At 40.3% G+C, this 26,832-nt stretch overlaps 1 protein-coding gene across 4 annotated transcripts in view; it reads left to right on the top strand.

Annotated features, from left to right (window-relative positions):
- BBIP1 (BBSome interacting protein 1) overlaps nucleotides 1-26,832 on the top strand; it is a 1,212,900-nt gene that overhangs the window by 299,030 nt on the left and 887,038 nt on the right. Inside the window, exon 1 of one of the 4 annotated variants that reach the window (XM_050804429.1) lies at nucleotides 16,207-16,211. The exons of 2 other annotated variants lie outside the window; for them this stretch is intronic. The gene's annotated coding sequence lies outside the window, so the exon portion shown is untranslated. Of the gene's footprint in view, nucleotides 1-16,206; nucleotides 16,212-16,235; nucleotides 16,240-26,832 lie in introns of those variants that run through there. One more of the 4 variants, XM_050804435.1, reaches the window with a different exon arrangement.

Genomic DNA, 26,832 nt, shown 5'->3' with positions numbered 1-26,832 from the left:
CACAAAGCAGCTCCAAGAGTTCTTTTAATGTGAAGTTTTTTGAGGATGCTAATTTCTCTAGGAAAATTTTTCTCCTTTTCGCCACAAGCACTTTCCTCATTTATGTCTAAAGTTTACCTTCACTAAGTTCCGCTGGCTGGGTGTCTAGAGTCCCTTGAATATCGCAATCAGCTAAAATGCTTCATTTGCATTGGATTTCAATTTCACTTCCAGCATTTTCATTTTTCACTTCTTTGTGGCACTCTCCTTTTTTTGGCCAACTCCTTCTTTTGATTATTCATTTTTATAACATGTCCTGTGGGTTTTATCACCAGGAGACAAGGAGGTAACACAACTACAAGCTTTGCTGGCTGTATGTGAAATAAATAAGAGATGGGCAGAGAGCAATCCCCCAACAGGCTTTGAAAGACATAACTCAGTTGGTCCCAGAACATGGGGTGAATCTCTTATTTACATAGTGATTTGTGGACCGAAGCCCTGGCAGTGAGGTTTGTACTGTATTCAAATACTGACAGTTAATATACTGTGGTAACTGAAATTGAACTGTGTTGTTGGAGAACTGTTGCTTTTGAAGTAAACAGTGGTAAATGAAATCCGTATGTATCAGAATTGTGTACAGTGAAGGCTACCCACATTGTAATTCAGGACATATCCACTCAGCTCTAAGACATTGGAGATACCCCAGGCCAGCCCCTCACTTCCAACTGGCTATGAAGTAGGCAAAGCACAGAGGTTCACCAAGGGCTCATCCCTGGATGTTTGCCTGTCCCTGGCTTTAAGAGAGAATGCACCTTTAGCCTTGAGTCTACAGCAGGTAAGGACTGAAAACAGCTGCTCATTAGGGAGGTGATATACAACACAATGCTGTGAGAGGCAGCCCCGCTATAGGCCAGCGATGGCCCGTGTGTCAGCCAAAGGCAATAAACTAATATATAGACTGCATGTTTTTTTCTCTCTCCTTTATTTCTAGTCCTTTCATAAAAATGAAAATTCCTTCATTTCTAGTGTTTTAGCCTTCAGGATCTGATATAATTCAGTTTAATAAATGGAGTGCTGGGAGAAGGCTTGGCAGCTCTGGTGCCATGTTGCTAGATGGCCTCCTACAGAATTCCAACCTCGGTTTGCTTGCACTGTTTCCCTCCTTTGGCTTTCAGCCCTCTCTCTGCCTCAGGTATGTTGCAGTCCCCTTGAATATCCTCAAGCGTGAACTCTTTCTTGACTTCCAAGGGATTTGAAATAATAAGAAAAGTTCTGGACTTGATTTGGAGCTCATTAAGATACTCACTTAAAAAAAAAATAGAGCATGTGCATCTTCTGTATTTACTGTGTCTCCTTAATTATATGTTTCCTTTTATGTGACAAATAATACTATTAGTTTATGAAAAGAGCATAGATTTTGGAATCAGATAGGGCTGAGTTGGATCCAGCCTTGGCCACTAATTATACTTTGGATAGTTCATGTCATTTCATTGAACCTCTACTTTTCTCATTATAAAATGGTACATTGGTTAGGTTTAAATAGTTATACATGTAAAGTGTTTAGCCTTGGACCTGGCCTAGTCTATGAATTCAATATGGGGTGGCTACTGTCATTAACTACCTCACAAGCTGATACGTGGATCAAATAAGCTGATGTATATAAAACATTTCATAGTAACTGGGACATCAGAGGTGCTCAAAATGTTATTACCTTTACCTTCTTTTTACTTTAGCTTTCAGTAAGCATGCAACCAAACCTATTGCTTAGTTGTAATGATTGATCAATTTCAAGTTTTTGGTATAGCTAGTTCTCTGCTCTATTTAACTACCTTTTGTGTGTGTGTGTGGTTTTGTTATTTTGGATATGCTTCAAGATTAGAAATCCACTCAAATCATTTGTAAATGCATACAGGAATACAAAAAAAGTGGATAAATACTATTTCCACTTCAGTTCCAGTAATATGCAAAATTATCTGCCATCCTTTGCCCTGGCCTGGTAACCTGTTGTGATACGCAGCACCATTCTTCAGCTTGTGGGAAGCTTCATGTTGGAAAGAGTTCAGTTTGCCCTGCAGGTATTTTGTGGCTACCATATAGTTGGCACAGTATCACAAGTTTTTGACCATGATGTTTTATTTTCCAACATGCTACAGACAGCCTAGAACAAGTACTGGTATAATTCAAAGTAGCAGAAAGAATGCTTTGTATTCGCCAAATCCCATTTCATGTATTCTTCCTGGGCACACAAGAAGGCTACCTTTCCTTTGTGGTTAGATTGAAGTTATGACTGAGTTCAGGACAATCACAGGTGAGTAGAAATGATGTGTTCTTCTTCCAGGCCTGGCCATAAAACCTTCCAGAAAATGGATGACACTCTGTTCTCATATCCCAGTGACTTCTAAGGCCATATTTTTTAAATGTCAGGAGAATAATATGAAGAGGTCTGGATCTGAGTTACCACTTGGAGAAAAGCCACTACAGAGATCTGTATCAGATTATGGTATGGTATAAGTAAGAAATCAATCTCTGTTTGGGCAAGTTTCTATGATATTAGGGCTTATTTGTTACTATAGCATAGAGTATTCTTGCTGACTAAAACACTTCCCCTTCTAACTCATGGGACGTTCATGATGATAAAAATGATACTGTGCTCATGTTAGTACTATGTAAATTGTGTATCAAAGCAGTGTGTGGATGTTATCATGTTGTTATTTGTGGAAAGCTCATGGGTTTGGAAGTCAAGAGACCAAGCTCTTGCGCGAATGTCAAATGCTTACCTTACTTTTCTCTGCAGCTCTGTCATCTGTAAAATAACAGTCCTAATCCTTGTCATGACTACTTCTCACGGCTGTTACAAGATGCAAATGAAATCATGGATGCGTAAGAACTTGGTAAACTATAAAGTTCTGTGAAGTAGAAAGCACTGTAATTATTTCTCTGGAGTTCCAAACCTCTGCCAGGAATACCCTTTCCACATAGAAGAGGGATGCCTCACTGCAGCCCCAAAGTGTTACTGTTTTCTGGAAATGTCAGCACAGACTTTTGTTCAGCAAAGCATGAGCTCAAACGGCCTGAATGCAACCCAGAACACTTGGCAGGCATTTTCTGCCTGGAACAGTTGCTCAAAGCTGAAAATAAAGGTGCCTATGATTCTAAACATGGAATGTCTGGAGAGGAGAGAAAAAGAAACTTGCACAGTTTCAATCTCTCCTGAAGATGCGGGTGCAAGGTAGGGAGTGGGGCGTGTGGTCCGTATCTGGTACAGGAGAGGGAGAGAGGTCAGACTTCACCCTGGGAAGGATAGCTCACAGACCTCAGAAAGGCCAGGGCACAGTTGTAGGCAACATACTCAGCTGCCTACAGTGTGTGTTTTTAGGAACAGGAAGGACCCCAGTTTCTGATTTACTCCATAGCTGAACTCCAAAACTCCCTGGGTAAATCTTTCTTTTAAACCAAGCAGTCCTTTCTTTCCTGTCTAAAACCAACCAACAAAAAATTTCATGGGAGCCTTTGTGCCAAAAGTTAATGTTGTCCTAAGGAGACCTGGAGGAAATGAAGAAACTGAAATGCATTTTTTTTGGCACAGTGGGGACATGGGAAGTGATTTGCATATGAGAACCGAGAGGACAAAGTCAACCAACAGGCCCTTGAACCCAACTTCCTACATGGGGGCTCTGCTGCAAGGGAAGCCAGGTTCTTCAAACCACAATACCATATTTAGAGATCTTGCCATGTGCCAGGCACTCTTCTAAGTGCATCACAAGCATTAGCTTATTTATCAGTCATCAGAAACCCTGTGAAGTAGGTACTGTTATCATCCACATTTACAAATGGGGAAACTGAGGCCCAGAGAAGGTGTAAGACAAGTGCCAAAGCCAGGATTCAAACCCAGGGCGCAGACTCTATAGTCCATGTCTATACACTAAACTCCATTTTGCCTTGTCCAGAAAAGGCATTGGAATATGCTTGTTACCCTCAGAGGTCCCAGTGGTCTTCGACACCATGAAATTCTTTGACTCGAACTCATTAGATGAGAGTCCGCCAATCAAAAACATAAACAAGAAAGCCATTTCTTGATGCATTTGTGTTGTGCAGATATGTGATCGTGGCTGACAGAAATAAAATGCAGATAATCCTTGCCAATTCCTTGCCACTGGAAACAGAGGGGTTTTTGAAGCATTTCCAGTGGATCCATCAGCACCCCCAGTGCCCATAGCATGGGAAGCCAGCCCTGAGTGAACTCATTCCCTATCACTTGGTCATTGGTTACAATACATAAATAAAAAGAAAGCTTCTGGAGTTTTGCTTGTAGTTTGGGGTGCTAAGATTCATTAGCGTATCTCATAAAAATGCATGTTTTCATCATATGTTTATTGCTCATCACAATGCTTATACGCATCTCATTAATTACCAATTGCCTTTAGGCATTTACTTGAAGACAGTCAAGTACTATGTAATCAAGTAGAGCTAACAAAGTACTTTTGTGAGGAATCTGGAGAAAGGAAAAGTGTGAGATTAGCAATTAGTATTTGTCTTTGTCTTTTCTCGCTGGCTGGCTACTCATCTTATAATGTAGCGAGCATTACACAGCTGGGTGTCAGTGAGTCCTCTCTCTAGATTCAGTGTTTCCATCTTCCAAATGGACATTTTTCTACTGTCTTCCCTTTCTGCTACAATATCAGCAATTAAAAGTGCTACAATGTCAGTGTTTAAAAGTGCAGTCCACAGACCACCTGCATCCAGTTTATCTGGAGAGCTTTCTTAAAAGTAAGGGTTCTTTTAAACAAATTAATAAGAAAAAAGAAACAAACAGTTCCATCAAAAAGTATGCTAAGGACATGAATAGACAATTCTCAAAAGAAGATATACAAATGGCCAAAAAACATATGAAAAAATGCTCAACATCACTGATGATCAGGGAGATGCAAATCAAAACCACAATGCGATACCAACTTCCACAAGAATGGCCATAATAAAAAAAAAATAGAAAAATTATAGATGTTGGTGTGGATGCATTGAGAAGGGAACACTTCCGCACTGCTGGTGGGAATGTAAACTAGTACAACCCCTATGGGAAACAATGTGGAGATTCCTTAAATAACTAAAAGTAGAACTACCATTTGATCTAGCAATCCCACTATTGAGTATCTACCCACAGGGGGAAAAAGTCATTATATGAAAAAGATACTTGCACACACACGTTTATAGCAGCACAATTCGTGATTACAAAAATATGAAACCAGTTCAAATGCCCATCAATCAATGAGTGGATAAAGAAATTGTGGTGTGTGTGTGTGTGTGTGTGTGTGTGTGTGTGTGTGTATTCAGCCACTGGAATACTACTCAGCCATAAAAAGGAATGAATAAATGGCATTCCTAGCAACTGGATTGAATTGGAGACTATTATTCTAAGTGAAGTAACCAGATTGAATTGAAGACTTTCTAAGTGACGTAACTCAGGAATGGAAAACCAAACATTGTATGTTCTCACTCGTAAGTGGGAGCTAAGCTATGAGGATGCAAAGGCACAAGGGACTTTGGGGACTTGGGAGAAAGGGTGAGTGGGGGAGTGGATGAGGGATAGAAAACAACAAATTGAGTTCAGTGTGTACTGTTCAGAATATAGGTGCACCAAAATTCCACAGATCACAACTAAAGAACTTACTCACGTAACTAAATGCCACCTGTTCCCCAAAAACCTGTGGAAATAAAAAATTAAAAAAAAATAAGTAGGGGTTCCTGGCTCCAGAACCAAATTTGTGCAAGTGAAGCCAGAGTGAGCTGACTGTATGAACCAGTTTACACCCTTTAACTGAGCTACATTCATTTTCTAGAGTCTTCTGGTTTTGATAACAAACTGAGCACTCTAAGCTTGAGTGCTCATAGAGTTTGATAGAGCACAAAACACACTAAGATGTTATTTATGAAAATCATATTCTTATGCATATCTCTTGTCTCAGATAAAAGGATTCTACGGAAGGTAAAAATATAAAATATTCCTTCTTAAGTATTAATTACGAGAAAACTTCTTTGGCTTCAAATGAGTCAGGAAATTTGGCAAACCACATCAAAGAAGAGAAATTCTAGGGAGGCAGATGGGACTACACACAAACCAAGAGCACTTATAGAACTGGCCCCCAAGGAGAGGTCACCACAGAGGGGCCTCCTCGCATGTCCACAGGCTGAGAAACTTCACAAGCAAAAGTTACCGATGGGCAGTCTCTGAGCCACAGCCACCCACAGGTGTGTTCTGTTTCGTGCACACAGTAATGTATACGTTTTGTGTGATTTATAGACTTTTTCTTGTTGAGGCAGAGTCTTGTGCTGTAACCTAGGCTGGAGTGCAGTGGCACGATCTCAGTTCACTGCAACCTCCACCTCTTAGGTTCGAGCAGTTCTCCTGCTTCAGCCCCCAGAGTAGCTGGGATTATAGGCCTGCACGACCACACCCAGCTAATTTTTGTGTTTTTAGTAGAAACAGGGTTTCACCATGTTGGCCAGGCTGGTCTGGAACTCCTGACTTCAAGTGATCTGCCCACCCCAGCCTCCGAAAGTGCTGGGATTACAGACGTGAGCCACGGTGCCTGGTCATTTATAGACTTTCAAAAATCAGGTTTCATATTAAAATTTTGATTTCTGACTTTTCTTGAAAAATCAGAAGGGATGGCAAAAATGGGTTTTGTTTCCACATAACCAGGAGTTGGCTTGCTGAATAGTGGCCACCCTCTTGGAATGGAACTGGGGTTTCTATTTCACCTGTCCCAGCCAGCCTGTTTCATGCATTCCCATTGCCTGCCTAACCCTATGGCCTCTGGCGTTGTTGTCCCTGATCTGTGACCTGCTAGTTCTCAACCTTGCCTGCATATTGGATTTATCTTTGGAACTTTAGAAAAAAAATAAAGACAAGACTGGACTTACCACAGAAGATTGCTGCAGAATCTCATGCCTGAAAGCCCAGGCAGCTGTATCTTTTAAGCTCCAGGTGATTCTGTGCCAAGAGAGGGTAGAGAACTCCTAGTTCACCCCAGCCCTGATGACCTTTCCAGAAGCTGCCTCAAGAAAAGATCCTGGCACAGGCATATTCTCAGAGGGCTCATCTGCAACTGCCTTGTTGAAGAATCACCTAGTAAACTTGACCTTGAGGTGCTACCCTCACAATATCTAAGGAGGCTTGGGAGGGAGCCAGAGTTTACATTTTTTCAAACCCCCAAGGAAATTTTGATATAGGTGAAGGCCAAGGGTTGTAGAAAGACATAACTGCCACCAGAGCCCACACTCTGACTGTGGCTCTGGGCTAGTTGCTCAGAGCTTTCTTCCTTCCTTTAACAGGTTGGAGCTAAAGGTAAGCCCAGGAGAATCAGCCATCTGATATCACAAACAAGAGGCGGCAAGGTAATTATGAGTTAGTGTTACCCAAGAAAGTTGACTAGGCGTTTGTTTCTGGAAACCCATGTGGCATTTAAAAAAAATTCTGCTCATGGTCTCCATCCTGTTCTTTCAGCCTGATGAACCCCTGGTCTCTGTGTGATGAGCAATTGATGTCTCTGACATTTAAGGGCAAGGAACAGTTCTTCATCAGAGTTAATTCTCTCCTTCTCTGCTTATTCAATGCCATTTGGACATTCAGAAGAGCCACTCCTACTATGATAAAATGGTGCAAACAGAAACTTATCAGTGGAAAAGGCCACTCAGGTTTTCTTTGACTCTGATTTAATTTTCTCCATCTGGCTTAAAGCCCTAATAACAATCTTCATTGTAGATTTCCTTTCAAAATCTTTAAAAATGGACCAGAGAATGATGGGATTCTGAGATCAAAGGGCCAACAGGGAGAGGCTCAGACAAGAAGCCAAAGAAAACTCAGAAGGAAAAGTAAATGATTTTTAATTTCTCTTCTGTGAGTCTACTGACCTCTTAGTATACAGCTTTGGGTCATTTCTTCAAGTCATAAGACTCACCCATCCTCATTCCCGGGAATGTGGGGAAAGAGGCTTCATGGTGTCACTTGGAAATAGGGGAAAGGTCTTATTTTTGGAAGCTCAGCCTAAATCCCTCTTCTAAGAAGTCTTCTCTGATTAACCCAAGTCATGGAGGGTGCCTCCTTTCTCTCCAGTCATTTTTCTCACAAAGCACTCGTGCTAATTGCAATGATGATACTAATAATGTCCACCCTTTATCTGGCTTCCATCCACTAAGTGTGAGGCATTGTGGGAGGCATTTTACATAAATCATATTAATTTCTTCTCTCAGCCACCCACCTTTTCCTTCTCATGGTGCTCTGGCCACACTGGCTTCTTGCTGCTCCTTGAGCACATCCAGCATTTCTGTCTTAGGGCCTTTGCACTTGCTGTGCCCTCTGCTTGAAATGCTGTTCCCCAGGTGGCTGCACATCTCTCTCCCTTGCTTTATTCAGCTCTCTGCCTCAAATGCCACCTCTTAGGAAATGCTTTGCATGGGTCAATCTGTAAGGCAGCACATTCTGTCATTATCTCCTTACTCTGCTTTATCTGCCCTCGGAAAGCATTTGAATCCCTGCCACATTACAACGCGTTGTTTTGTTGACATGTATAAATAAAATGTCACGTAATGGCCCAGGGATGAGATCCTGGAGCTAAACTGCCTAGACTGACTCCCATCCCTGACTCTTATTACTCGTGCTACCCTGGGTAAGTTACTCAAACTCTCTTTACCTTAGTTATCCCATCTTTAAATAGAGTTTGCTAATTGTTACTGCTTATGCAGCAGGGTTGTTATGAGGGTTAGAGTTAATATACGTAAAACACTTATCTCTAGCAGTTATGCGTAAAAGGCACTTTTCTAAGGTCAAGAATCTTGTCTCTTTGTTCAGTGGTATATTCCACTGACCCCTTGCCTTCAATACCTGGAGTAGTAATTTCCCTCAATGCCTGTAGCTGTTTAACAAATATTTGTTAAATGAATCTATGACCAACACCCTGTGGTCGATTGTGTTTTCCACCCTGTGATTACAGCAGTGATTTCTAGAGATCAACTTATGTGAAGAAAATAGAAACGTAAACAAATTATTTTTGAGTTATTGCCCATACATAGGGTAAGTTTTCAAATGGTTGGTCTACTTTAAATAGGAAATGCTGCTGTCTTTTAGAATGTCTCCCACATTATACTGTGGGAGATTTCTACTTCCAACTAATGTGTAATAGCAGAGGCTGCATTTGACTTCCCTTAAAAAACAGCTAAACACACACACACACACACACACACACACACACACGCGCAAATGAAATACATGAAACACTGGTTTTGAAGACTCTGGATGCCAGGCAATGAGCCACCCATCTCAGAAACATAGAAACAAACAAGGTGGGTTCTGTGACTGCCCACCTGATTGATTGGAGAGTTCCTAGGTCACAGCACAAGGTGGAGATCCAGGTGGAGTCCAGCCGTCTCCATGAGAAGAGGAAACAGAGCTGGGAACCCGGGAAGGCCAAATAAGACAGAGTTTTTTTTTTTTTTTTTTTTTTTTTTTTTTTTTTTTTTTTTTGAGACGGAGTCTCGCTGTGTCTCCCAGGTTGGAGTGCAGTGGCGCGATCTCGGCTCACTGCAAGCTCCGCCCCCTGGGTTCACGCCATTCTCCCGACTCAGCCTCCCAAGTAGCTGGGACTACAGGCGCCCGCTACCACGCCCGGCTAATTTTTTTGTATTTTTAGTAGAGACGGGGTTTCACCGTGTTAGCCAGGATAGTCTCGATCTCCTGACCTCGTGATCCACCCGCCTCGGCCTCCCAAAGTGCTGGGATTACAGGCTTGAGCCACCGCGCCCGGCCAAGACAGAGTTTTTAAGGCAGAGTCAAGGAGAGAGAAGAGAGCCCCACGTAGAGAACTCTAGAGAATTTGCAAACAATCACCCTTGAGTCTTCAGCTGATTATTGATCAATATATGATTGTGAGGAAACTACTTGAGGTCAGGAAAGGAATGATTTAAAGACATTAGAGGGAAAAAACAAGGCTCAGAGCTCATACAGAGCCAGAAAGTTTCTATTCCCATCATCATCTGGAGAGGAAACCTTGGAACTTACGAAGTCCTGGAAGAATATTCAGAAGGGTTTTGCCTCAGTAGTGGGCAAAATTAGATTACATGTTGCTCTGATTCCAACTAACAAAGCTTAAAGCCAGTACTCAAGAGGATTAAACTGCTTCCAAGAAACGTAACTGCTTCCCAGGACAAAGCATAAAGGCCTTTAATAGTAAACTCAAAATTGATCACAGATCTTAATGTAAGATCTAAAGTAAACTGTAACCATTCTAGAAGAAAATGTAGGAGGAATTTTTGGTGATCTTGGGTTAGACAAGGTGTGCTAGATAAACCACCAAAAGAGTGATCTTTAAAAGAAAAACATAATTTGGACTTTATCAAAATTAGGAAATTATATTCTTTGAAAGTTGTTTTGACATAGAGAAAATATTTGTAAATCCCAAAGTTATAAAGAACTGATATCCAGAATGTATAAAGAATTCTTAAATCTTAATAAGAAAATAATTTTTTTTAAAAAGGCAAAAGATTTGAGTAGACACTTTGCCTTAGGAGATGGGAAAGATGGAAAATAGGCATCTAAAAAGAAAATGGAGTTAGTCATTAAGAAAAATGCAAACTAAAACTATATTGTGATGTGGCTACATATGTATTAGATTGTCCAAAATTAAAAAGATTGACCATATCAAGTGTTTGTATGTGGAGGAACTGAAACTCTCACAGACGACTGATGGGAATTAAGATGGTACAACTATTTTGGCAAATACTTTAGCAATTTTTTTAAAAGATTAATCTGTGCTAAGTAAGAGAAGCCAGACAAAAAGGAGTTTATACTGTATGATTATATTCATAGAAAATTCCAGAAAATGCAAACTATGACAGCAGATCAGCAGTTGCTAGGGGATGTGGTAGGTATGAAGGGAAGGAAGGAAAGGATTATGAATAGGTGGGAGTAAACTTTTGATGGTGATGGATATGTTCATTATATTAATTGTGAGGATGGATTCCTAGATATATGTGTGTGTGTGTGAGTATATATATATGTCAAACCTTATCAAATTTTATACTTTATGTGCAGCTTATGTTTGTAATTATCCCTAGATAAAATTGTTTTAAAAGAGAAGGAAAACTTAACAAGATAAATTAGTTGTTTTCTTAGTTAAGATTTTCTAAGTGAGAGAAAATTGAACCAAAACTGGCTTAAATGAAAAAAAAAAAAAAAAGAAGGATCTTATTGGATCCTGTAGACCTTAGACGGGAGCTTCAGGCAGGCAACGCAAGGGTTCACACTGCATCTCCAGGAGCTTATGTCTTTCTACAACTCTTGGTCTTACTTCTTCTCTGTTAGATATATTCCCAGACAGATTTTCTCTTCATGGTGCCAAAGATAGAGGCAGCGGCTCTAGCCTCATATATCTTTAGGCTTAAGCCCAGCAGAAAGTGCTAGAATCTTTCCATGCATCCCCAGCAAAGTGGTTTGAATCTCATCAGCTCTGTTGGGTTGCATGCCATTTCTCTTTTTCTTTTAAGACAGAGTCTCACTCTGTTGCCCAGGCTGGAGTGCAGTGGCACGATTTCGGCTTACTCCAACCTCTACCTCCTGGGTTCAAGCGATTCTCCTGCCTCAGGCTTCTGAGTAGCCAAGATTACAGGCGCACCCCACCATGCCCAGCTAATTTTTGTATTTTTCATAGAAACGGAGTTTCACCATATTGGTCAGGCCAGTCTCTAACTCCTGACATCAAGTGATCCACCCTTCTTGGCCTCTTAAAGTACTGGGATTACATACATGAGCCACCATGCCTGGCCTCACAGCATTTCTTAAGTCAATCATTAGGCCAGGGAAAACACTGTCTGATTTTGATGGCTTATTTTCTGGCCTGGCAGTGGCTTATGCCCGTAATCCCAGTAGTATGGTAGGCTGAGGTGGAGGATTGCTTGAGCCCAAGAGTTCGAGATCAGCCTGGGCGACACAGTGAGACCCTGTCTCTACAAAAAACAAAACAAAACAACAACAACAAAAAACAAACAATATGTATATATAAAAAATTAACTGGATGTAGTGGCACAAACCTGTAGGTCCAGCTACTCAGGAGACTGAGGTGGAAGGATGGCTTGAGCCCACGAGATCGAGGCTGTAGTGAGTTGAGACAGTTCTGCTGTATCCCAGCATGGGCAACAGAGCAAAACCCTGTCTCAAAAAAACAAAACAAAACAAAAACACACGTCTTACCTCTAGAACTAGAAGTAGAGTCAATTCTACCCAAAACACAGTCACTGAAAGTATTTAGGCAAGGGGACTCAGAGGAAAATTTGGTATAGTCCCCTGAAGAGGGGAATTGCAGACAAAGGCCAAAATAAAGCTAATTTGTGAGTGGATTTTTCTAATGAAAACTTCCTACAGACACACTTTTATCCCCAGCCATGCCCACCCAAATACCCAGGCTCAAAAAATGATCAAGTGGATGGATTAGATGCTAGCAATTATAACTGTGCAGGACATTTTAAGAAATTACATGTCCTTTTATAGAAAAAGGTAAAATATATGTTAAATATAAATATTTCCATTTTGTTTCTCACACAATTTATATGTGTTCTTTGTAAGCAAAAATAAAAAATATCAGTCTTATAACTCCAAACTACCTGTGATAATCAATTTGATATTCAGATTTCAGCAGAATCTGAATTCTGGGAAGCCGTATCCTTGGCTGGTAATTGGGGTTCTGTTGATACGGGTTCATTATTTCTCAGTAAATAATGAATTTGGGGTGACAACTAGAAGTCTCTACCTATGAACTTATTTCCCCAAAGCCTAGACTGTCTCCTGTCCCTATTCAAGGAAAGAAGTGGTTGTGCAAATTCACACTAAGATAAAAATGACTAGCAAGGAATGTTGCTTGACAGGATGTCCTATGGACAGAGGATGCAGGAGAACAAGAAGGAGAGAACACTGAGGCACCTGGGAGAGAGACCTGGGGGAACTCCCATGGAGAAAATGATGTGGAACGGGGAAGCCAGAGGAAGGAAAGACAAAATCTGCCAACCTGACCGTTTTGCAAAGATCAGACCTATCCCTCAAGTTCTTTTTGCTATGAGATTTTGAGGATAAATGTAGGTACAATAGGAATATACCAGTTAATTTGGTCTGTATCTTTTGCACTAGGAGTGAATAACATTTCTTCACCAAATGCTGGATGCTCCAGACTGGTGAGTTAAGATGCAGAGTGACCCAGCCCTACCATAGTTAGTTTCCCTGCTGTTTGTCTTTCTTCCTTAATAAGTGAAACCTCAAAGAAATCACAGATGTCTCAGCCCCTGCTGCTTCTACAGTGTCAGAATTGCAGGTTCAGTGCTAAAGATGGGGATGACATTGATGAAGTTCAGCCCAAGTGTCACTTCCTCTTCGGGTCAAGCTTAACGTCAAAGCCACCATATCCTCCAAATTCCCTACTCTGAGTCTCATCCAGGGGTCGAAGATATTTGAAGATGTCACTCATCAGCTTGAGAACTGGCAAAGCCTGAAACACCATCTAGGCAAGCCCATCTTAAAGGTCTGGAAACTGAGGCCAAGAGACTGAAATTTCACAGTCATTTCTGAAAGAGCTGAGACTAGAACTCATGTTTCCTCATTCCCAGGCCTATGCTATCTGTCGCTCCAGGCCGTTTTTGTGCTTCCAGCTTTTGCTTTTTTACTAGGTGCATTCTTTCCATAATTTATAAAGTCCACCCTGGAAGAACCAGCAAGCTCTCGTTATTAGACTTCCTCTACTCTGTAATAAAAAGCTCAGAGAGCTACCAGCCCACCTATCTAATGCCATTCTGTGGCCATGGAGGAGTGGCGGTGTGTGTTTCTTGCCTCAGAAAGTTTGCCCCTGGAGAACTCTGATTCCAGTGGCCAAGACAAAACTCTGTGATGTGTGTCTCAGGGTGGAACTGTATCTCCTCCCTTGTCCCCTGTGGCCATCACAGTGTTGAGTTTGCTTTCTTGTTGCTTCCTGAACCAGCAAAGCTTCCACAAATGAGAACCCTAGGAGTGGACTTGGACTGATTGATGAGCTTGGGGAAGCCTCTGAGTTGATTTTTACAACCTCCAGAAATAAATACCTTCTGAATTCAACGTGATTAATGTGGATGCAAACGCCAAAGAAAGTAATAAAGATTTGACACTTATTAAAAAGTGTTGCCAGAAAAATATGAATGATTACTTTAATATAAGCACTGTGTGGTGCATGTCCTCCTGCTTTTCCTTAATTTCCCCACAGATAAGGCTGCCGTGCATACTGTATCCTCGTGAGGCAAATGAGAAATTAGATTTGGAATTAAATTTTCAAAAAGAATTGCAATTGTTTTAATTATAAGTCACCCAGTGTGGGTCTCAAGCTAGACAGCCTCTCAAGCACTGATGAATTGGGGTGCTGTCCTTGTCATGGGACTGAGATCCAAGGCAAGGAATTTGACTTTGCAGCAGACATTTGTGCCTATGCTCAGCCACCATGGGGAAGAGTATTCTCATTATTAATTATTATTAAGTGCAACATCAGGCTGAGAGTTTTCTTCATTCCAGCATCCCCAGGATTCCCAGGTTTAAATAAATCCTGTTAAACCTAATGGGATTGCTCTGATTAAAGCTCCATGCTCTAAATCCAGGAGATGCTCCTCAGTGCATGTGTTGAAGAAGCTCCCAAAGTCTACTGAGTAAATAATCTATATATTAGCCCTTAAATTATCATTAGAATTCCAGAAGACTCATCCACAATATGTACTGAATCCATATGAGATACTAGGAATTCTGAAATAAATGGCAATCTTTCTAATTCAGCACAGTTGAAATAACACACTTGTCCTTCCTTCCCAATACCTGTTCTTGTGCTTTTAATCTCAGTTATCAGAACCACCATCCACCCTGATATTCTTTTCTTCTCCCTGTTAGTGGAGGTATCACTAATCATTCACACACCGTGTCCTGCTGACCGTGACCTTAGGTGTTTTTCATCCAGCTCAACCCTGCCCATCTGCAGGACTAGCCCTCCTGCAGAGAACGTGAAAGTATTCTTGGGTTCATCCTATTAGCTTGTTTCATTAGCCACATCGCTGATTGGTTGTGAGTCTGGTAGATTCTACCTCCAATACAGCTGTCTTGTCACTTTCTTCTTATATAATTATGGCCACCCACCTTAGAGACCCTTCAAGTCTCTCCATTACCTGATATGGTCTAAGCCGTTTAGCCTGGTAATGGAAATCGGTAATGATCGGGCCTTGCCTAACTCTCCAAGCTCATCTTTAACCCTCTCTCTATACTGCTTGTCCCAGCCATTCACAACTGATTGAGGTTCTCTCAGTCTAGAAGGCTGTTTCAAGCCACTGGGCCTTTGCTTCTGCTGTGCTCTTTGCTTGAACCACCTCCCCCAGCCATCAGACTCCTTTCCGATCAACATTTCAAACTCAGCTCCCCCAAGAAGCCTTTCCTGTCCTCACTCTTGATGAACTTAACCTCTCGTTCCTTTGAGGCACTAACATGTTCAGACTTTAATGGTAGCACGCTACTGCCCTCAGCCAAGCCCCTTTCTATTGGTGATGCTCAGTTTGATGCTTTAATTAAAATGTTGGCTGCCAGATCTTACTGCTGTTCATTTCCCCTTTGTAATGAGTAAGAAATCTATAGGGTGGCACTTTGTAACTGGGTGAATGTACTCATCCTCACCAATATTTCACCCAGGAATTTAACAGAAACTGATAACCCTTACCTGAGCCAACTATTATAATGGGGGTTGAAAACTAATGATTTTTCTATTCCCAGGTTCAAGCAATTCTCCTGCTTTAGCCTCCCAAGTAGCTGGGATTACAGGCACGTGCCATCAAGTCCAGCTAATTTTTTTAGTTTTAGTAGAGACGGGGTTTCACTGTGTTGGCCAGGATGGTCTCGATTTCTTGACCTCTTGATCCTCCCGCCTCAAGCTCCCAAAGTCCTGGGATTACAGATGTGAGCCACTGCACCCTGCCTGCAGTTTTTTAAAATAAGGTTTTATTTTAAAATAATTATAGATTCACAGGAAGTTGAAGAAATATACCAGGAGATCCTGTGTACCCTTCACCATATTTATCCCACTGATTATATCTTGCTTAACTTACAGTGCAGTATATCAAGACCAGAAAATTAACATTCATACAATCCATGGAATTTATTCAGATTTTCCTAGTTTTACCTACACTCATGTGGGATGGGGGGATGTATGGATATGTGTGTGTGTGGGGGGGGGGGGGTGGGATGTGGATGTGAGAAGTTTTATGTAATTTTATCACAGGTTAGATTTCTATAACACCACAATCAAGATTCTAAAAAGTATTCCATCACCAAAGGCTCCCGCCTTTGCCATTCTTTCTGTCTTGAATTTCTCCCTCCAACTGTAATCAGACAGTTGTATCCAGAAGTAACTTAAGTTTTTGTGTGCTTATGCCATTGATTTAATGCAGTTTCATTTTTTTCTGTTTGTCTTCAATTTCAGAGTTTGCTTTTTTCCCCTTCACTTTTTATCTCACTTGTTTCAAAAGCCAAAGTCTAGGAAGGTCTGCTTGCAGAATTCCTGCTCCTGTTTCCATCTTCCCCAATCCATACCCACTTATATGCTAGAGGTAACAGCTTTTAATCATTTCTGATATATTTCTTCTATAGTTCCTTTTGCAAACACGAGATACGTCTTTTTCTTATTTCTTTCCTTCACAAAAGATAGCACACTATATATTGTATAGTTATTGGAGCTTACAGTGGGGGCTCTCAGACCAGCTTTGGTCAGGCCCAAGGCTCCCCAGGGCTCTGCGGGTCCCACTGCAACTGTGTTTGTATGTGGGCATGAGGGGTGGATAGGAGGGGAGCCAGATAGGGCTTCAGGTCTAGCACCTCTTCTACTGCAGCAGCTACCTTTTTACCTGTTTCATGTGTAGGGATTCTGTGGAATATTTTGTTTGGAATAGGAGATTGAAAACCACTGATCTAGACTAAAGAATAGCCCACAAGTGCACAAAGCCAGGACAAAACATTGCCTGTTCTTTCCTTAGAAAATACCACTCTACCACAGAGGCTGAGATTAGAATGGCAGAGGCTAGTCACTGATTATTTTTGGCTATTCTCTGTTGACTACCCCCACCCCCACATCTTATCTTCTGGAATTCTCTGCCTTGCCTTATGTCCCAGGCAAGGCTGACCTCCAGTGCCTGCACCACACAGATTGCCTTACTTCTGACTTTCAGCTGGGTTTGGACAATGAAAGGCACTGGCAGAGATTGGAGGGTGAGAGGAGAGAGGTCTAGGGCTGCCAGATTTAGCAAATAAAAATACAGAATTCCAGGAAAATTTAAATTTTAGAAGAACTATGAAACACTTTATATCCCATGAAGTATTTGGGATATACTTATACTATAGAATTGTTGTTTGTCTAAAATTTAAATGTAATTGTATGTTTTGTATTTTTCTAGCAATCCTAGAAAGGCTGGCATATTTATTCCTATTTCTGCTGTACTTTGCTGTGATTTTGGGTTTTGATAATGACTGTTCCTTTGACAACAGCTATTTTTAGGCCTCTCTCCCATGACTCTTAACTTTCACGGGGCTCCAGAAGCTTGGTTCCCTCCCCTTCAAAGATCCCATGGTTCTTAGTCTCTGAGAGCCTCACCTTCTCTTGCTTGTTCTCCTAACCCTGCTCTTACCTCAGGAAATACTCTCTTCATAAAATTCAGTTCAACAGAACCCTTTGGCATAGGCCATCTGTTTCTTGTCTGATATAAGGGCTACCCCTGTGTAGTTCTTCATCTGCCCTTGTACTTCAGGACACCTCCAGCTTGGAGCTTCATGCTGTGCCCATTCTCCATGATGACAGGCCAAGTGAGTGAGTTGAGCAGTTAGTAACCAGTGCATCAGTAGCCACTGCAAAGATGGGAATTAGAATATGTTATAGGTGGCAATGATCTCCAGAGGGTCTAATCTAGGCTGCATTCCAGAATGGGTTCCAGAAACATAAGAGCTATTTGAATGTGTGTGTGTGTGTGTGTGCATACATACATAATGTATACACATGTATACATGCATACATATATACACATATATAATATGCATTTTAATTATATTTTGAAAGGTCACCTCTTAGAAAAAATTTTAAAGTGAATTTCTGAGAAAAAGATTCTTTTAAAAAAGTATAAACCTGTTACCCTTCTTCTATGATAATGTCCCATATCTGCTATGAAGAAATGGTAAAGCAAACCAAGGAAGTTGAGTGTGATCCCTTAAAACAGGAGAGGCCATGGTGCCATCAGCTCATCAGGCTCAGGCCGAATTCGAGAACCACTGAGGTGATATGTGTCATTTATTTGGTGACCAGTGGTCTTTGTCATATCTTAATTTATAATTTCAGCAAGCATTTATGTATGCTTATATATTATATATTTATGTGAATTTTTATGCGTTTATACTTGTATATTTCATTTATGATTTATAATTTCAGCATGTATTTGTGAGATGCTGTTCTTTGTGTCTGTAATAAAATATAAAGCAGTTGATTTCTCCAATTTGTCATTTTTTGTTTAATCATAAAATTTTAAATTTGCACATAAATCAAAGGTAATTTCCATAATTCCTTGCAGCGATTCATTTGCAAGATCATTTTTAGATATCTGCTTTAATCTAAGCATGCATTATATCTCATGAGGCCTATTGGTATCCCATCAACAATGCAGTATAATATAAAACATGTCCATGGTGAAATAGATTGGAAAAATACTGATTGAGTGCAATCTCAATGTTTTAACTACCTAGATGATCTTTGGGTCACAGACTGTGGTCAAAGTTCTTCACCCCTATCCTAGGCCTCCAGGTTCACCTTCCTGAGGCTGGCAGGATTTGTATCAAGGAATGGAGATACCCCCTTTTCTGCCCTTCTCAGTTGCATATACCCCATCCTCAGAGGCCTCCTCTTTAAATTCCTCATTCTGAACTCCCCTCACCCTTTTGTCTCCTTTGAGGAATATCTTTGTCATCTTTTCCTACACCCCTTCTCCTTCACATACACACACTCAGTAATCTTGAGTCTTCAAAAATATTAGGACATACTCCTTCCTAACAAAAATCAACAAGCAGGGTACTGGATATCCCTGACTTTGGAGTAAGAATCCCTGACTCAGAAGGTGTCTAGAGATCTGGAAGACTCCATAGTTTACTCTTTCCTATGTATTGATTTCAGGCAAATTTAACTCCTTGATCCTCTGTTCTGCTGTGTGGATAGACACATACCTGCCGACTTTCTCACAGGGCTTTGATTGGTACTCAAGGAACTAGTAGACTTGCAGGTTCTTTAAATAGCGTCCAAAAACTGATATAAGTCCACTATAAGAGCACACCAAATGGATCACATTGACCAAATTGAATAGACAAATCAGAAAAATAACCAACTTGTTTATTTTTTTCTATGGAACACATCATAGATTGACCCCATTGATTATTCTAGCCTTGGGCGGGGAGGCACAGATGATTCAATTTCTTTCATTTTAATAAATCTGAATCTGGGTGCTGACGAGTTGATGGGTGCAGCACAGCAACATGGCACAAGTATACATATGTAACAAACCTGCACGTTATGCACATGTACCCTAGAACTTAAAGTATAATAATAAAAAATAATTTAAAAATAAATAAATCTGAATCAAGTAACTGCCAGGGTGCCGGGCATAGTGGCAGCAGAGGTAAAATGAGATGTTTATAAATTCTGCCATGAGAGGGGCTCACAGTCCAGTTTGGAAGCTCTGAACTAGGGGACAATCAGTGTAACTGCCAAGCGCACTTGAAGGGTGGATGAGAGAACAGCACATTCTTCTGGGGAACCAGAATAGTTGTGGAAAGATTTTGTGCTAGACATTTATTTGTTCACTCATTTATTCATTCAACAAATCTCTTTTGAGCCTCAGTTTGTTTCAGGCACCATATTAGTCCGTTTTCATGCTGCTGATAAAGACATACCCGAGACTGGGTAATTTATACAGAAAAAGAGGTTTAATGGAAAACTCACAGTACCATGTGGCTGGGGAGGCCTCACAATCATGGTAGAAGGCAAGGAGGAGCAAGTCACATCTTACATGGATGGCAGCAGGCAAAGAGAGAGAGAGAACTTGTGTCGGGGAATTCTCCTCTTTAAAACCATCAGATCTCATGAGACTTATTCACTCTCATGAGAACAGCATGGGAAAGACTTGCCCTCATGATTCAGTTACCTCCCACCGGGTCCCTCCCACAACACAGGGCAATTCAAGATGAGATTTGGATGGGGACACAGCCAAACTATATCAGGCACTTTACTCAGTGCTGGGAATACAGCAATGAATAAGTCAGATGGTTTCTGTTCTCAAGGGCAGGCTAGTGGAACAGATACATATTGAGTATCTTGCAAATCTATAATTATAAACTGTGATAAGTGCATGGAAGGAGAGTCCAGCTGACTTAGCATGGTGGTTGAGGGAAAGGAACTGATACAGCGCATTGGTATAGAGAAGGCGTCTTCTGGAAAATAATACCCAGGTTGATGTGAAGGATGTGTAGGCGTGAGGTAGTTAGGTGAGCAGAACAAAGAAGAACATATGCAAAAGCCTTGAGGAATGGCAGAAAGATACCATGATACACTGGACTTGAAGTCTCCCAAAGGTTTTCCAGTCTTTGTCTCAGGGTTCGTTTTACTTTCTGCCCCTGTTCTGTCATCTTTTCTCAGGTTACCAGCTAGGACAGCAGTGACTGCCATTTTCGAGACATCATACATGGCTTCAGCTACTCATCTTTTTGTTGGATGCAGACTGAGTCATTTCTCAGAAAAGAAGGGGTAAAGAGGTGAGACTGGGAAGAATAGGAACTACAGTCCCTCAGGAGCAGAATTCAGGGACCTTATCTCTCAAGTTTCCATGAAAGTGATATAGCTCCAAGATATTGGTCTCTGTTTCTGGTTGCAATTTTGAGTAGAAAGACTTAGAGTGGGCTGCTTTTGGTGAGCTGTCTTCCCTTGGATCAGTCTCCCATGGCAGGATGTATTAACACCTGTAGGGAATGTCCACCATGGGCCAGGGGCTGCTTAGAGTGCTTTGTATGTATCTCTTTTGATCCAGAGAGTAACTCCAGAGTAGGTACTATTATAATCCCCATTTTACGTGGTAAATAGTGAGACATAAAGCAGGTAAACCACTGGCCAAGGTCACAGTCAATATGGAGAAGAGCCAGCTTTTGAACTCAGAAAGTCTGATCACAGACCATACTTTTAATCACTATGTTAATTGGGAGGCCACCCCAATGCTGACATGGCAATTGGGTTTCTCCCTGTTTATTGAAGCAGTTTTCAGAAAAGAAGAGGTTGTTATGAGCCAGTCAGATGCCTTCAGACTTGTTTACTATGTATCCCAGCTCAAGTTTAAAACTTTTTCTTCTTAAGACCACTAGCCCACATCCCAGAAAGAAATGCAGAATTCTGTGTAATTCAGTTGTATAATACTGAAAGCATAAATAAAAATACACAAAAAGCATGACATGCATACTTTTCCAGTTAGATGCAGGTCATTCTCTTACAAATGGTTTGTAGAAGTACAATCAAAGGAGTGCAATAATTTCAGATGCTTTTCGTTTTCATCAATTCTATAAAGTCCTTTAGCACTTACGTTTAGCTTATGCCATTTCAGAATGTAGTCGTGTGTTCACCATTTCCCTTTACATCTTCCTGCAAGGAACTTTCTTTCCTTTGTCTTTAAATCATGGTGCAGAGAATGTATTACCTAATTAGCTGGAAATATTTGAGCAAGTCCTTTGGGGATAACACCATTTCTAATTATTTTTCTGTCAAAGAATGACAAAGAAGCCGACACAATTGACTGCAATAAAAGAGATTTCCAAGAGTTTGCTGGAGCCTCCTCAGTCACAAGTGCTATTTCCTCTGAGGCAGATAGAGGTGTTGGTAAACGGATCTCCTGTCTAGCTCAAAAAATGCACCAACTACTTATTTTCCTTTGGAAACTCACACCCTGTAGAGGAATTCTGGGCACGTAAAAGTGAGGAATGGACAATGTTATTAGAGAGTAAGCTGGTCCAACTTGTGCTCATATCTTAGCACCAAGATATTGGAAGACACAGAAGACATGACCTTAGGAGAGAAGAGAAAATAGTAGACATTACAAGGTAGCAATTCACCACTGTGGAAATACCCAGGAGTAACTGGAAGGAATTTTATGGGGTCTGGGAATTAACATAACTGAATGGTAAAGAAGTCAGATATTTGTAACTATTATTTTCATTCCATTTTCAAGAATTACAGATGCAACAACTAAAACCATCATGAAAAAGAGTTCTGATAAAAGTTTTAGTTTCTTTTCACTTGGGGTTTTAGAACATAGAACAGGCATTGCTTTTTGGCATATCAAAATGGTTCATTATCTGCCATCAGGAGTCCCTGTCTGTGTGACCCACAGTACTTTTTAATCTCATCTAGGTTACAGTATGATATTGATCCACTCATTATTTCATTCATCCATTCATTTTATTTATCAAACTTGTACTGAGTGACTACTGGATGTCAGACACGTACTAGAAACTCTGAATACAGAGGCAAACAAGATACAGAATAGCTTGTATCACAGACCTGTATTCTGTATCCATAGCCATTTGAGATTCTGACATAAGTTTTTAAAAGATCAAAATCAGAGTCCAGTTCCAGGTAAGGTAAAATACCCTTCTCCTTGTCACTACCTTTGAATACAACTATAAGATCTAGACTAAATTCATGGAAGAGGTATTTGGGGACTCCTGAAAAATAAACAGTGAAAGGTCAGTTGGGGAAGAAGTCAAGAATTTGAGGTATCACTGAGCTGGCAATGAGTGCATCATCATTTTCCCTCCAGTAATCTCAGCCTGGACACAAAGTACCCCAAGACCTGGAAGTGGACATGGTGAAACAGAAAGAGTTCTCTATCTAGCTGGAGGAAGAAGAACGGGGTGTGTCACACTCAGAAGTCAGGGAAATGCCTCATTTTTTCCCTTTTGTTTTTTTCTCTATTCTCTTGTTCTTCAACCTACAGACAATAGAGTCACAGTGAAGGAACCACATTATTGTCAGCAGAGTCCCATAAATGCATAAAACCCTTAAGGAGAGGAACCTTCGTTTCTAATCAGAGGAGCTATTGTCTAAAACAGGTGGAGCAAACCACCTTTAAAACACTTTTTTTTCTGTTTGTATATTTTGCCACTTGGTCTTACAATCTCAGAAGGTACCTAGCGGATTGGGGTAAACAAACCCCATAATTCTGGCTAGCAAACTGAATAAAAGAGCGCCAGGGAACTAAAAAGTACCAGGAGGTTTCAGGGAGGGAGAAGCTTAGAAAATGCAGTGCCATAAAAGTTGTTTATGGACATTATGAACTCACCCAGAGTTGGATGGATCTGATCTTAAACAGCATATCAAAGACATTGATAATTATATTAATGGATAGACTACCACCTATGTCCTGGACTGTCTGCTCAATGGTATACATGCAGAATAGATGTTAATAGCACTGAAAAGACTACATTGAAAGCAGAATTCATAGGAGGATAATTACAACTTGCAGCTTGGAGCTAACTGGGTGAATTGCCTGGTCAAAACAAAAATATCAACATTCTTGATAGAATTTTAAAAAGACCCAGTCACTCATAAGATAATATTAAAAATGTCTGAGATACAATACCAAAATGGCAACACAACATATCAAAAGCTACAGGATGCAGCTAGAACTATACCTAGAGGGAAACTTATACTATGAAAATCCTTATATTATAAAAGAAAAAGAATCTCCAAGAAATACTGTAAAGTTGCATTTTAAGAAATAAGAGGCTGGGTGCAGTGGCTCATGCTGTAATCCGAGCACTTTGGGAGACCAAGGCAGGTAGATCACTTGAGGCCAGGAATTCAAGACCAGTCTGGCAAACATGGTAAAATCCCATCTCTACTGAAAAAAAAAAAAAAAAAAAAATTATCGGGCATGGTGCAGCCACCTCTAATCCCAGCTACTCAGGAGGGTGAGGCAGGAGAATCACTTGAACCCAGGAGACAGAGGCTGCAGTGAGCTGAGATTGTGCCACTGCTCTACAGCCAGAGTGACAGAGTGAGACCCTGTCTCCGAAAAAAAAAATAAGATAAATGAATACAGCAAAATAAACCCAAAGCAAGCAGAAAAAAAAAAAAAAGGAACTGATACAGAGCTGATATCAGTGCAGCTGAAAACAGAAAAACAATAAAAACCACTGCAACTAAAACCTATATCTTTGAAAGATTAATAAGATTGACAAGCCTGTTGCAAGACTTAAAAGAAAGAAGACACAAATGGCCAATGTTGGGAATTGAAAAGGAGGGATCATTGGAGATCTTGCAGACATTGAAAGGATATTAAGTGAGCACCACAAGTAACTCTAGACACATAAATTCGAGAAGTTAAATCAAGTGGGCTGATTTCTTGAAAACCACAAGCTACAAAAACTTAAGATGAGCTATAAAGCCTGCATAGTCCTATAAGCATTAATAAATTTGAATTAAAAGCTTAAAACTTCCCAAAAAAGAAACACCTAGGTTCATATGGTTTTACTTGTAAATTCTACTCAATATGTAAAGATAAAATGATATAAATTATACGGTCTTTTCCAGAAAATGAAGAGAAAACATTTCTCAACTTATTTCATGAAGCCACTATCACCTGATACTAAGACAAGACAAAAACAGAATAAGAAAAAGAAAAGTATATTCCAACATCCCTCATAAACATAAATGCAAAAATCCACAAGAAATTTTAGCAGTCTGAATCCTGTGATATACAAAAACAATATCATCGCCATGGGAAGATAAACCTGGTTCAATATTTGAAGATAAATTGATGTAATTCACTAAATCAACAGACCGAACAAGAAGAGCCAAAGAGCCATATGATCCTATCAACTAATGTAGAAAATAATTTGACAAATTTCAATATCCATTCATGATTAAAAACAAAACCTGCCAGCACTCTAGGAATAGAAGGGAATGTCCTCAATCTGATGAAGGGTAGCTACAAAACCTACAGCTAATATCATACCTACTGGCAAAAACAAATAGTTTCCCTCTAAATTCAGAAAGAAGGCAAGTATGTCCATTTTCGTCATTCCTCTGGCAGCATGCTAGAAGTACTAGCCAATGTAATAATAAGAAGAAATAAAAGTCAAACAGATTGGACAGGAAGAAATAAAATTGTTACTATGGATGACAAGATTGTCAATGTAAAAAAAGAGACCCGCAAAACCAAACAAACAAGAAAACCTCCTAAAACTAAGACGTCAGTTTAACGATGTCACAGGATACAGTGTCAATATACAAAAGTCAATCATATTTCTATATACTGATAATGACTCATTGGAAACAAAAAATATTTACAATAGCTTCAGAAAAACATGTATCAAATTTGTAACTTGAAAAATTACAAAATGCTGACAAAGAAAATACACAAGCCCTAAATACATGGAGAGATGTTGTGTTCGTGGATCAGGAGACTCTACATACAAAAATATCAGTAGGATTTCCTGTAGACATAGACAGTTGATGGGTTCTCCATTCCTATAATTTTCTCTTTTGGAGAATACTGTACAAATGGAATTATTGAACATGTAATCATTGACACTGGCTTCTTTCACTCACTAATGACTTTGAGATTCATTCATGTTGTTGTATCCATTTTACTGCTGAGTAGTAATTCCTTGTATGGTGTACACAAAATGTTTATCCATTTACCCACTGAAAGTCATCTAGGTTGTTTCTTGGTTTGTGTGTAGGTTTTTATGGGAACATAACTATTCATATTTCTAGGCTAAATACTAGGAGTGGAGTTGGTAGGCAGTGTGTGGCTACAAAGGGAATGTGTTCTGTTGATGTGATGGAAATGTTTTGTATTCTGATTGTAGTGAGTATCAAGGTTACTCCCAGTCTACTGGATTATGGTGTCATTCATCAACCTTAGTGACACAGGAATAAGCACACTCAATTTGGGGGAAGGAAACTGTTGTTATTATTGTTCTTTGCCATTAATTTATACATGTGCCCAAAGTTTGAACATGACATTTTTTAGTAGTATTGTCAAAGAGGTTTTTGTTCCCTATAGTATGTTTGACAAAAGCGCCCCACTTGTCACCGTGGGAATGGCCTTTCTTGCTCTGTTTACGGGAACTGAGAACTCTGCCTCTCTGCCCTGCTGGTGAGCACACTGAATGCTTTGAGGAGAGGTGACCTTCTTACTTCAGTGCTTGCTGCAGAGTTGGAATAAATGCATCCAGAATTCCAACATCTTTGTCCTGAAAGAGTAACTTCCCAATTTTAATCTGAAACATAGTCTCCTGAAAGGTGCAGAATCATGCAATTACAGTAGCAGCCCCAACGTGCCAATATTTAACATTCCTTCCCCAGTCTATAACATACTTGTACCATTTTTGTTCCTCGATATTATGTTCAGCATATTGAGGCTACAAGTGTGAGCCTGCAGGCGTTCTTGTTCTGAGAAAACAGTCCATGGGGATTAGGTCTGTTCTCTGCTGCCCTCATTCAGTCTTCTAGTGTCTTCCAGTATATTTAGGGGTCTCTTTTATAACTAATAACAGAATCCCAGTACCCAATTCTCACCCGAGATTACATATTTAATTTTATGTCTCTCTCTTGCGTTAATTTATACATTGCAACTATTTATGAAAAAGGGAGTGTCTATAAAGGATGAGGTAGCTTTAGCAAACTCATTGAAGGAGTGACAGTTGTAATTTAACAGAATCCTGAGTACCTTTTCTTTCTAAGCCCTTCC

The sequence above is a fragment of the Macaca thibetana genome, chromosome 9 (genome assembly GCF_024542745.1).
Source record: "Macaca thibetana thibetana isolate TM-01 chromosome 9, ASM2454274v1, whole genome shotgun sequence".
Taxonomy (NCBI): Eukaryota; Metazoa; Chordata; class Mammalia; order Primates; family Cercopithecidae; genus Macaca; species Macaca thibetana.
The sequence above is the reverse complement of the archived record's forward strand: the minus strand, read 5'-3'. Positions and strand labels throughout refer to the sequence as shown.